This window comes from Dasypus novemcinctus, chromosome 3 (assembly GCF_030445035.2).
Source record: "Dasypus novemcinctus isolate mDasNov1 chromosome 3, mDasNov1.1.hap2, whole genome shotgun sequence".
NCBI lineage: Eukaryota > Metazoa > Chordata > Mammalia > Cingulata > Dasypodidae > Dasypus > Dasypus novemcinctus.
In genome coordinates this window covers 152865342-152878024 of record NC_080675.1, presented here as the reverse complement: position 1 = coordinate 152878024, position 12683 = coordinate 152865342, and the positions used below count along the sequence as shown (strand labels likewise).

General features: G+C 39.9%; 1 protein-coding gene and 1 non-coding gene across 6 annotated transcripts in view; one reads left to right on the top strand and one right to left on the bottom strand.

Annotated features, from left to right (window-relative positions):
- NRG4 (neuregulin 4) overlaps positions 1 to 12683 on the bottom strand; it is a 254219-nt gene that overhangs the window by 79364 nt on the left and 162172 nt on the right. The gene's annotated exons all lie outside the window — the stretch shown is intronic.
- Positions 3056 to 3161, top strand: LOC111766486 (U6 spliceosomal RNA). The gene has a single exon (XR_002798523.1). It is a non-coding gene; the product is annotated as a U6 spliceosomal RNA (small nuclear RNA).

Sequence of the window (12683 nt, the reverse complement as noted above, 5' to 3'; positions counted from 1 at the left end):
TGACCAATGGAACTGACTTGAGAGTTCTGATATAGATCCTCATATATACACTCATCTGATATTCAACAAGGCCACCAAGTCCACTCAACTGGGAGAAAACGTCCACTTCTTTCACAAATGGTGCCTAGAGAATTGGATATCCATATGCAAAAGAAGGAAAGAGGATTACTCTCACCTCTTATACAAAAATCAACTCAAGATGAATCAAGGACCTAAATGTAAGAGCCAAGACCATAACGACCTTGGAAAACAATGTAGGGAAGCATCTAAAGGAACTTGTAATAGGAAATGGCTTCATGAACTTTGCACCCAAAGCATGAATAGCAAAAGAACAAATAGATAAATGGGACTTCCTCAAAAGTAAAGCCTTTTGCACCTCAGAGGAGTTTGTCAAGAAAGTGAAAAGAACCTAGCCAATGGGAGAAAATATTTGCTAACCATATATCTGATAAGAGAGTTGTTTTTTTCCTTTAAAGATTTTATTTATTAGTGTTTATTTCTCTCCCTTCCCTCCCCCCGCCCCCCGGTGTCTGCTCTCTCTGTCCATTCGCTGTTTGTTCTTCTGTGTCCGCTTGCATTCTTGTCAGTGGCCCCAGGAATCTGTTTCTCTTTTTGTTGAGTCATCTTGCTGAGTCAGCTCTCTGTGTGTGCAGTGCCACTCCTGGGCAGGCTGCACTTTTTCACATGGGTGGCTCCTTGTGGGGTGCACTCCTTGCACATGGGGCCCTCCTACATGGGGACACCCCTGCATGGCACAGCAGTCCTTGTGCACATCAGCACTATGCATGGGCCAGCTCACCACACGGGTCAGGAGGCCCTGGTTTTGAACCCTGGACCTCTCATATGGTAGGTGGATGCTCTATCAGTTGAGCCAAATCTGCTTCCCTGACAGGGGACTTATATCCTGCATATATAAAGAACTCCTATTTCTCAAAAATAAAAAGGAAAACAACCCATTTAAAAAATAGGAAAAAGATTTGAGCAGATGCTTCTCCAAAGAAGAAATACAAATGGCTAAAAAGCACATGAAAAAAATGCTCCAAATCTCTAGCTATCAGGGAAATGCAAATCAAAACTACAATGAGATACCATCCTACTCCCACAAGACTGGCAGCTATCAAAAAAACAGTAGACTACAAGTTCTAGAGAGGATGTGGAGGAATGGGAACACTCATCCACTGCTGGTGGGAATGCAGAAGGATCCATCCATTCTGGAGGACAGTTTGGTGGTTTCTCAAAAAGTTAGCTATAGATTTGCCATATGACGCAGCAATTCCACTTCTGGGTATATATCTAGAGGAACTGAAAATAAGGACACACACTGATATACACACACCAGCGTTCACAGCAGCATTATTCACTATTGCCAAAAGTTGGAATCAACCCAAATGCCCATCAACAGATGAATGGATAAATAAAATGTAGTATATACATACAATGGAATACTACTCAGCTACAAGAAGGAATACAGCACAAACACATGTGATAACATGAATGAATCTTGAGGACTTTATGTTGCGTGAAACAAGCCAGGCACTGAAAGAGAAATACTACATGACCTCTCTGATATGAAACAAACAAACCAAGCTGTCGCAGAGAGCTAGAGACTAGAATATAGGCTTAAAAGAATTTGGGGGGGAGAGGAAGGTTGTAAGCTGACGCCTACATGGGTGAAGTCTATGATAAGCTGGAGGTAAGTACTTGTACAGGGAGGGGATAAGATGGGGGCATAAGGATACCTTTGGGTGGGGCTTTGAGAGGGGCTAGGGTTGGGAGGATGGGTCAGATGGCCCAAGGAATTGGGGGGAGTAATGGGGGAACAGTTGAAATGGGAGACTGTCAGGTATATGGTTGAAACTATAATGTTGAGAAAACTCTTTAGAAAATATAATAAGGAAGGATTACGTGTTTAACATGCTTAAGGGGTGGGGCATCTGGTACAGTGGCAGGCTTCTAGGGATTGTGTAAGTGCTCATTTTGTCAGAGTGTGTTATATCATTAGGTGGAGACCAATTAGGTGGAGACCAATGAGTGTGAAGGTGTTCCCACATCCTGGGGAGACCTGATATTCTCAAAGAGGGGGAATTGTATCTCTCGGGAGAATTGTATCTCTCGAGAGAATTGGGGGCTCCCAATCGGTTAGGTCAGTCTAGTATGTCAAGCTCTCAGCATTGTTGCAAATATCTGTAAATCTAGTCCCTCAGGTAGTGAAGGTTGATTGCCACTGTGGGCTCTGAGGGGAGGGGGAGAAAGGTATAGAATAAATGGAAGCAGGACAACTGGGGGGCAATGGAAGTGCACAATGATGAATATAGGACATGTTAACTTACACCAAAATTTTATAAAAGTCTATAAGGTAAAATGTAAACCATAATGTAAAACATAAGGAAACTAAAATTTTTAAAAATGTGTACAGTCTAAAATATAAACCATAATGTACACCAAAGTGGAACCATGTTTGATAGCTATGTTTCAAAATCTGTACATCAGCTGCAGCAAATGTGACATGAACACATAAAAAGGTCATTGCTGAGGAAAGGGGAAAAGGGTTTGATATTGGATATATGGGAGTCCCCTATATTGTATGTGTGAATTATTGAAATCTAAAACTTTTCTGAAGACAAAATTAAAAATTAGAAAAAAAAAAGAAAGGATGTAGACACTGAGGAAGAAATGAAAAAAGGGTCTTGCCACTGTACATACAGGGCAACACCTATTACAGTGACGTAAGACCACCAGAAAGTTTGCTTTCGGTTGGCAAACACACCTTCACTATCCTATCTCAGTGGTATATCAACTCTCCAGCCCTATGCCATAATCTGGTCCTCAGGGACCTTAATTGCCTTCCCTCTCCACAAGGCATCACACTGGCCCATTATAATGATGACATGCTGATTGGACCTAGTAAGCAAGAAATAGCACTAGTATAGATGTATTAGTAATCCATTTGCATGTCAGAGGGTGGGAGATAAATCCAACAAAAATTCAGGGACCTTCTACTTCACTGAAATTTCTAGGTGTCCAATAGTGTGGGGCATGTCAAGATATACCTTCCTTGCTCGCTTCAGCAGCACATATACTAAAATTGGAATGAAAAGAGAAGGTTAGCATGGCCCCTGCACAAGGAAGACCTGCAAATTTTTGAAGTGGTCCATATTTGGGGGTGTTTTTAACTGTGACTATTGTACAAAAACAAATCTTGCTATCCAGAAGCATACGAATCTTGCAACTTTCCACCCTGCCCATTTTTTTAAAACTGCAGTCATCTTGGACTTTTTAAACACAAATTTAAAACTCAACCAAGCTGTGCTAAGTTGAATGGCTACTGTTTATACTGTGGTATGTTTTTAATTTCAGCAGAGATTGCTTTCTTTTCTAGTTGTCTTTGAGAATAAAGGAAAAAAGAAACTCTTTAGATGCAATGGTTTTGTGCAGAATCTTGTCTGTCATGTTTTGTAAATACTGGAGAAACTTTGACCAATTTGACTTGGAGATGGAATGTAACTTTGCTTACAAAAATTGCTATTAAACTGCTTAAGGTGTTCTAATTTTCTGTGAGCACATTAAAAGCTAAAAATAAGTGTGAATAAAATGTGAGGGGGAAAAAAAAGAAATCTCTTCTTAGGTAAAGGATAAGCTATTGCATCTGGCTCCTACAATTAAAAAAGAGCCACAATACCTAATTGGCCTCTTTGGATTTTTGAGGCAATGTATTTGGGTATGCTAATCCAGCCCATTTACTGAGTGACCCAAAAATCTGCTAGTTTTGAGTAAAAACTGGAACAAGAGGAGGCTGTGACACAGGTCCAGGCTGGTGTGCAAGCTGCTCTGCCACCTGGGTCATATGATCCAGCAGATCCAGTGATGCTGAAAGTTTTAGTGGCAGAGATGCTGTTTGGAGATTTTGGCAGGTTCCTACAGGAGAATCAGGGTAGAATATTAGCATTTTGGAGAAAAGCCGTGCCATACTCTGCAGATAACCAGTTTCCTTTTTGAGAAACAGCCTTTGGGCTACTACTGGGCCTTAGTAGAGACCAAACACTTAACCCTGGGCCACCAAGTTACCAGGAGATCTGAGGTGTTCATCATGAACTAAATGTTTTCTGACCCATGAAGCCATAAAGTTGGGCATGCACAGCAGCACTCCACCATAAAATGGGAGTGGTGTATATGAGATCTTTAGCAGGTCCTGAAAGCACAAGTAGGTTACATAAGGAAGTGACCCAAATGTCCATGGACTCCACTCCTGCTACATTACTTTCTCTTTCCCAAACTAGTTATGACCTTATAGGGAGTTCCCTGTCATCAGGTGACCAAGGAAGAGAAAACTAGGGCCTTATTAATAGACAGTTCTGAATAATATTCAGGTACCACCCAAAAGTAGATAGCTATAGCATGATAACCTCTCTCTGGGGGCATCCCTGGAAGAAAGTGGTGAAGGGAAATCCTCCCTGTGGGCAGAACTCTGAGGAGTGCATCTGGTTGTTCATTTTGCTTGGGAAGGAAAATGGCCAGAGGTGCATTTGTATGCTGATTCATGGACTGTAGCACATGGTTTGACTGGATGGTAAGGGACTTGGAAGGAACAAGATTGGAAAACTAGTGACAAAGAAGTCTGGGGGAAAGATAGGTAGATAGACTTTTCTGACTTGGAGAAAAACATGAAAATATTTGTGTCCCATGTGAATGCTTACCAGAGGTTGACTTCAGCAGAGGAGGATTTTAATAATCAAGTGAATAAGATGGTCCATTCTGTGGATACCATTGGCCTTTTCCCCAGCCGCTCTTGTCATTGCCCTTGAACAAAGTGGTCATGGTGGTAGGGATGGAGATTATGCATGGATTTGGCAACACAAACTTCCACTCATTAAGGCTGACCTGTCTACAGCTACTGCCAGCAGAAGAGACCAGTCTGCCAGCAGAAGAGACCAATACTCATCCCCAAATGGCACCATTCCCTGAGGTGATCGCTAACTACCTGATGGCAGATTGATTACATGGGAACACTTCCATCATGGAAGGGGTAGCATTTTGTTCTTAGTGGACCAGACATATACTCCAGATATGGGTTTTCCTTCCTGTCATGCAATGCTTTTGCCAAAGTTACCATCACTCATGGACTTACAGAATGCCTTATCCACCATCATGGTATTCCACACAGGTTTGCTTCTGAGCAAGTAACTCATTTCACAGCAAATCAAGTGTAGCAATGGGCACATGCTCATGGAATCCATTGGTCTTACCATGTTCCCCATCATCCTGAAGGAGCTAAATTGAAAGATCAGTGGAATGACTTTGAAAGCCTAATTATGGCCCAACTATTGGTAATACCTTGCAGGCCTGGGGTAATGTTCTCCAGGAGGCTGTGTATGCTCTAAATCAGCATCCATTCTATGGTGCTTTCTCCCATAGCCAGAATTCACAGGTCAAGGAATCAAGGAGTAGAAATGGGAGTGGCACCACTCACTATTACCCCAAGTGATCCACTAGAAAAAATTTTGCTTCCTATCTCTGCAACTTTAAGCTCTGCTGGTCTACGGGGCTCAGTTCAAAAAGGAGACACAAGAATGATTCCACTGCACTGGAAGTTAAGACTGCACCTGGCCACTTTGGGCTCCTCATGCCTCTGAATCAATAGGCAAAAAGGTAATTTCTGTACTGGCTGGGTGATTGATCTTGATTATCAAGGGGAAAGAGGACTGCTCTTATATAATGAAGGTAAAGAAGCGTTTGCTGGAATACAGGAAATTCCTTAGGGTATCACTTAGTACTACCATACCCTGTGATTAAAGTCAATGGAAAACTGCAAAAAACCCAATCCAGCAAGACTACTAATGGCCCAGACACTTCAGGAATGAAGGTATGGGTCACCTCAGCAGGCTAAGAACCAAGCCTAGCTGAGATGCTTACTGGAGGTAAAGGGATATGGAAGGGGCAGTGGAAGAAGGTATTTATAAATATGAGCTATAGATACATGACCAGTTGCAGAAATGAGGACAGTAATGGTAATGAATATCTTTTCATATATATATGTAGAGCAAATATCATTATTTTCCTCCCTACCTTATCCCCTTATTATATTAACTTTATGTTAATATAATAAATTAAAACATTTTCAATAACTCAAGGATCAGATTAGGCAAACACAGAGTGGGCTAGATGTATGAAACTTATCTCATGAAGCTCCTCTAGGACCCTGAGAAGATGGGAGCTGGTCCCAGTGGAGATGCTCGACCAAAGTGTTTGCTGGAGAAAATAAGTTTTGTTGAGATGGGAGAATTCAGTGAAGGGCTAGAAACAGAGCCTACCACTCAAAATAATAAATAATAATAAATAATTATTCACTTGGGATTGCACATAAACAAAGAAATCATGTACTCATTTCCACGACTGATGATCTAAATTTAACGAGGGCAGACTGGAAATGACCGAGTTAAAGTTTCAGATACATATTCAGTCAACACAATTCAAGAGAGGGAGGTTTGTTCTCTCATTTCAACATAGCTTCCAAAAGGGGAAGACAGGCGACCCAGGTACCCATGCATGCTTGCTGCATCCCCAGTGATGATCATCACACTGATGATTTGGTGATTTTACTGATGATCTGAGCTGTCACGCTGAACTTCTCCCCCCAAGAACTTCTCAAGAGCAAAATTCCTGAGAGAAACATCACCCAGCCGAGTGTCCACAGTCAAGTGCCTTGGCTTATTTGTGTCCTTACTTGGATTTAAATGGAGGGATAGAAAGCTGCTCCAAGTACAGGGTCCTAGTCAAAGATGCCTCACCTGCCTGGCACCAGGTATGCTGAAGGCCACTTCAATGACTCACATCAGGTCAGAGAAGGAGCAGGGAGGCTGCTGAGCCTCAAGATTAGTCAGAGCACCTTGACTTGAGAACACTTTGTTTTTACGTTGGCTCTCCTAATTAAAAGTATTTAAGTTACAGGTCATTGAGTTTAAGAGTGAATATTACTCCAGGACTTGCATTCTCTTCTGGATAGAAAGATAATATGTTTTCTTAACAAAAACAACAAAAACCTGGCAATCCCAGAGATGTGGGAGACTAGGTTTCCAGAGCTATAATGATGTAATACTTAGAATGTCCAGTTCTCAACAAAAAAAATTACAAAACACATGAAGAAACAGGAAAGTATGACCATTCATAGAGAAAAATTGCCAAAAACCATCCCTGAGGAAACTCATATATTGGAACTATTAGTTAAAGGCTTTAAATAAACTACCTTAAAACATGTTCAATGAGCTAAAGGAATCCACATACAAAGAACTAAAGGAAATCAGGAAAACATTGTCTGAGCCATATAATGAGATGGAAATTAAAGATGTAATCTGAGAAAATAACAATATAAAAGGGGAGAGAAGGAGATATACAAAAGAGTGGAGAGTTTGTATACTACTGAAACTAGGCTGGTACTAGTTGACCTAGATTGTTATTAGTTTAAGATGTTATTGGTAATTACAAAGGCAACCACTAAGAAAATATAGAGAAAAGGAAGGAAGAAGGAATTAAAATGGTACCCTACAAAAAGCAGCCAAATATTAATACAAAGAAGGCACTAATGGAGTAATTGAGGAACAAAAATCATGTAAGATATACAGTAAACAAATTGCTGAAAGGCAGAAGTAAATCCTTCCTTCTCAGTTATTACCTTAAATCTGTAGTGAAGATTTGTGAGTAGAGCACTCCACACTGTGGAGGCCAGTGCCTATACCTGCTATCAGTGTAAAGCACCTTGGGAGCTATTCATTGGCTGGAGTTGGAAGCTCCATTTCCCAAAAACAGAGGAAGAGATGGCCAGACACTGAGTTCAGCTACTGATTAGTAAATTTGGCTGGCTCAAGCCATTCCTAAGAATAGCTAAAGTTTGAGACTGTCTACATTGGAAAGAGGCTGGTAGCCTCCATTTTTAACTCTGCCCCCAGCATGAGGGTAAGCAGGGCTGATAGAAAATCACAGTGAAGGTAGGGACTGGCTTTATCCACCAAGGTCAGATTGCAGCAGCCCCATCTCTGGCAGGAAGGAATCCAGGGGGACCTGCAGCAGCTTCTCTGGGCACCTTCAGGCACTTTCAGCCCACACAGACTAGACTGGTGAATAAAACTGTGGCTATATATCCACTCCCAAAAGGATAGGAGACAGGCAGTGTTTTCTCAACCTCCCCAGACAACTGCAGGCACTTTCAGCCCGCATGGACTAGAATTTTGGGCACTCCTGTGGATCCTTCCCTGCCCCTGACAGGGACAGTACTCATCAGCCTCCCTGGGCAATTCCAACTGCTTTTGGCCCAGACAAACTAGATTTTTGGACACATCTGTGGCTCCATCCCTGACTCTGACAGAACAAAAGGAGAGGCAGTACTCCCTCACCCTCTCAAGGCAACTGCAGCTGCTTTTGGTCTGCATGGGCTAGATTGCTGGCCCCACTGGAGTTTAGGCTCTGTTCCTGCCCCTGGCAGGAGAGGAGGGAGGCTAGTGCTTCACCAATATACCTGGGCAACTGAGTTCACTTTGCTTAGTTTGCTGGCTACATATGCAGTTCCATCCCTGTCCCAGGCAGGGGAGGAAGAAGTATGGAAATTCATCAGTGTCTCTCTGAAACTACTGATGATCTTGACCTGCGTGACTTGGATTACAGCATATGACTGCAGCTCCATCCCTATCCCTGGAAGAGGGAAAGGGTAGGAGAAGTTTCACTGGTTCCTGGGCAACACACACAGTCTCCATGGCTTACAATACCTACCACATCCTCAGCTCCTATTCTGTAACCAGAAAGGGAGAAAAGGAAAGAAATAGATGAAAAAGAGCTGAAAAATTTATATTGGATAAACACAAGCCACTATAAAGTTCCAAATTAATTTGATCCAAGTATTTTAGAGGGGCTGTAGAAGAAAGCCAATCAAATAGAAAACCCTAGACGAAAAATAGAAAAGCGACCAAGAATAAATACATCTAGTGAAGCAGATGTGGCTCAACTGATAGAGCATCTGCCTACCACATAGGAGGTCCAGGGTTCAAACCCAGGGCCTCCTGGCTCATGTGGTGAGCTGGCCCATGCACAGTGCTGATGCATGCAAGGAGTGCCATGCCACACAGGGGTGTCTCCCATGTAGGGGTGCCCCATGTGCAAGGAGTGTGCACCTCAAGGAGAGCTGCCCCATGCAAAAAAAGCACAGCCTGCCCCGGAATGGCACCACACACACAGAGAGCTGATGCATCAAGATGATGCAACAAAAAGAGACACAGATTCCCGGTGCCACTGACAAGAATGCAAGTGGACAAAAAACACACAGCAAATGGACACAGAGAGCAGACAATGGGGGTGGGGGGAAAAGGAGAGGAAAGTAAAAAGAATGTATCAGTACATCAGATGGTGAGACACCAATGATAAATTATAAAACACACCAAGAAACATGAAGATATGGCCCAGTCAAAGGAACAAGCTAAGCCTTTAGATAACATAAATGACATAACTAATCATATCTGTTCAAATAAACCTCCCTAATACATTCAGTGAGGTGGCTAAAGAGATTAAAGACATCAAGAAGACACTGAATGAGCACAAAGAAGAATTTGCCGGCATACATAGAAAAATAACAGATCTTATGGGAATGAAAGAAAAAATACACTGTATTTGAATACACTGTAAATGAAATAAAAAATACACTGGAGGCATATAACAATAGATTTGAAGAGGTAGATGAAAGGATCAGTGTGCTTAAAGATAGGGCCCTGAAAGTGAACACACAAGAGAACAGATAAAGAAAAGAATGGGAAAAATGAAAACAGGATCTCAGGGAACCAAAATGACAGTAAGAGATGTGCAAACATACATGTCATGGGTGTCTCAGAAAGAGAAGAAAAGGGGAAAGGAGTAGAAGGAATACTTGAGGAAATAATGGTAGAAAATTTCCCAACCCTATTGAAGGACATAGATATCTGTGTCCAAGGAGCACAATGTATTACCACCTGAATAAATCTGAACAGACCTACTCTGAGACACCTACTAATCAGAATGTCAAATGCCAAAGATAAAGAGAGAATCTTGATAGCAGCAAGAGAAAAGACATTCATCACATACAAGGGATGTCCAATAAGATTAAGTGCTGATTTCCCATCAGAAACCATGGAAGCAAAAAGGCAGTGGTATGATATATTTAAGATACTGCAAGAGAAAAACTGCTGTGAAGAAATTTATATCTGGCAATTGGTTTTCAAAAATGAGGGCAAGTTTACAATATTTAAAGATAAACAGAATCAGAGAGTTTGTAATGAAGAGACTGGCTTTGGAGAGAATACTAAAGGGAGTGCTACAGCCTAAAAATAAAAGATAGGAGAGAGAGGCTTGGAAGAGTGTCTAGAAATTAAGATTATATTACCAAAAGTAATTAAACGTGTAAAAAAAGTGGTGAAAACAAGATATGACAGATAAAATCCAATGACTAAAATGGATGAAATAAGAACTGCCTTTACAGTAATAACATTGAACATTAATGGATTAAACTCCTCAATCAAAAGATTCAGACTAGCAGAATGGATTAGAAAATAAAAGCCAAACAATCATCTCAATCAATGCAGAAAATGCATTTGACAAAATGCTTAATAAAAAGATGCTGAAAACTAGGAATAGAAGGGAATGTTTTCCACCTGAGAAGTGTATTTATCAAGTTAAATCATAAAGGGCATTTATGAAAACAAAAAACAAACAAACAAAAAACCATAGCAAAATCATACTCAATGGTGAAAGACTGAAAACTTTCCCTCTAAGATCAGGAATGAGACAAAGATGCCCCTTGTCACCACTGCTATTCAACATTGTAATGCAAGTACAAACCATAGCAATCAGGTAAGATAAAATAAGTAAAAGACATCCAAATCAGAAAGGAAGAAGTCAGATTATCTCTATTCACAGATGACATGATGCTATGTTATAGAAAATCCTAAAGAGGCTACAAGAAAGTTACTAGAACTAACAAATTCAGCAAGTTACCAGACACAAGATAAAAACACAGAAGTCAATAGGGTTTCTATGCCCAATTGGGTATAGAAAGGGATGAACAATCTGAAAGGAAATCAAGAAAATAATTCCACTTACAATAATATCTAAGAGAATAAAGTACCTGGAATAAATTTAACTAAACAGATGAAAGACTTCTACACTGAAAACTACAAAACATTGCTGAAAGAAATTAAACACTATAAATAAATGGATAGACATCTTGTGTTCATAATTTCACAGACATAATATTGTTAAGATGTTAATGCTGTCTAAAGCAATCTACAAATTCAATGCAATATTGGCCTGTCAAAATTCCAGCAGGTTTTTTTTCAGGAATGAAAAAGCTGATCCTCAAATTCATATGGAATTGCAAAGGGCCTGAATAGTCAAAACATCCTTGAAAAAGAATAACAAAGTTGGAGAACTCATACTTTATGATTTAAAAACTTACCACAAATCTACAGTAATTAAAAGTGTGGTACTGGCATAAAGATAGGCATATAGACCAATGGAATAGAATTGAGATCCAGAGATAAATCCACATATCTATGGCCAGTAGATTTTTGACAAGGATGCCTAGTCCATTCAACAGGAAAAATTAGTCTCTTCAACAAATGGTACTGGGAAAAATGGTAATCCACTCAAAAAAGAATGAATGTGGACCCCGATCTCCTACATAAAAAAAAAAATTATTCAAAATGGATCACAAAGTTAAAATATAAGAGTTAATACTATAAATCTCTTATAAGAAAACACAGGGAAATATCTTCAGGATCTTGTAGGAGGTAATGGAGTTTAAGATTCTATACCAAATGCATGAGTAACAAAAGAAAAATATAAATTGAACTTCATCAAAATAAAAACTTTTGTGCAAAGAACATTCTCAAGGAAGTGAAAAGATAACATGGAATAGGAGAAAATATTTGGAAGCAATACATTTGATAAGAGTTTAATATCCAGAATATATAAAAAACTTCTACAGCTCAACAATGAAAAAACAAACAACCCAATTAAAAAAGGAGCCAAGTATTTGACTATCTTCTCTAAAGAAGATATTCAAATGGCCAATAAGTATATGAAAAGATGCTCAACATTATTAGCCATTAATAAAATGAAAATTAAAAACTACAATGAGATACCATGTCATACCCACAACAATGACTTTTATTTAAAAAAATGAAAATAACAAGTGTTGGTAAGGATGTAGAGAAATAGGAGCCCTCATACATTGTCGATGGGAATGTGAAAATGGTGCAACCACTGTAGACGATTAAACACAGAACTACGTATGACCAGCAATTTCACTCCTAGGTATATATCTAAAAGAATGGAAAGCAAAAACTCAGACAAATATCTGTATACCAGTTTTCATTGCAGCAGTATTCCCAATAACCAAAAGGTGGAAGGAAACCAGATGTCCATAAACAGATGACTGAACAAGCAAAATGTAGTATATCCATACAATGGACTGTAAAAGAATCCTGGTACACATAATGGAATATTTTTCCGCTGTAAGAAGAAAAGAAGTAGTGGAGCATATGACAAATTGGATGAAACTTGAAGATTGTTGAGTGAAATAAGTCAGCCACAAAAGGGCATTGTATGATTCTCTTATGTGAAATACTTAGAACAAGACAATTAATAGGGACAGAAAGCAGAACAGCCATTAC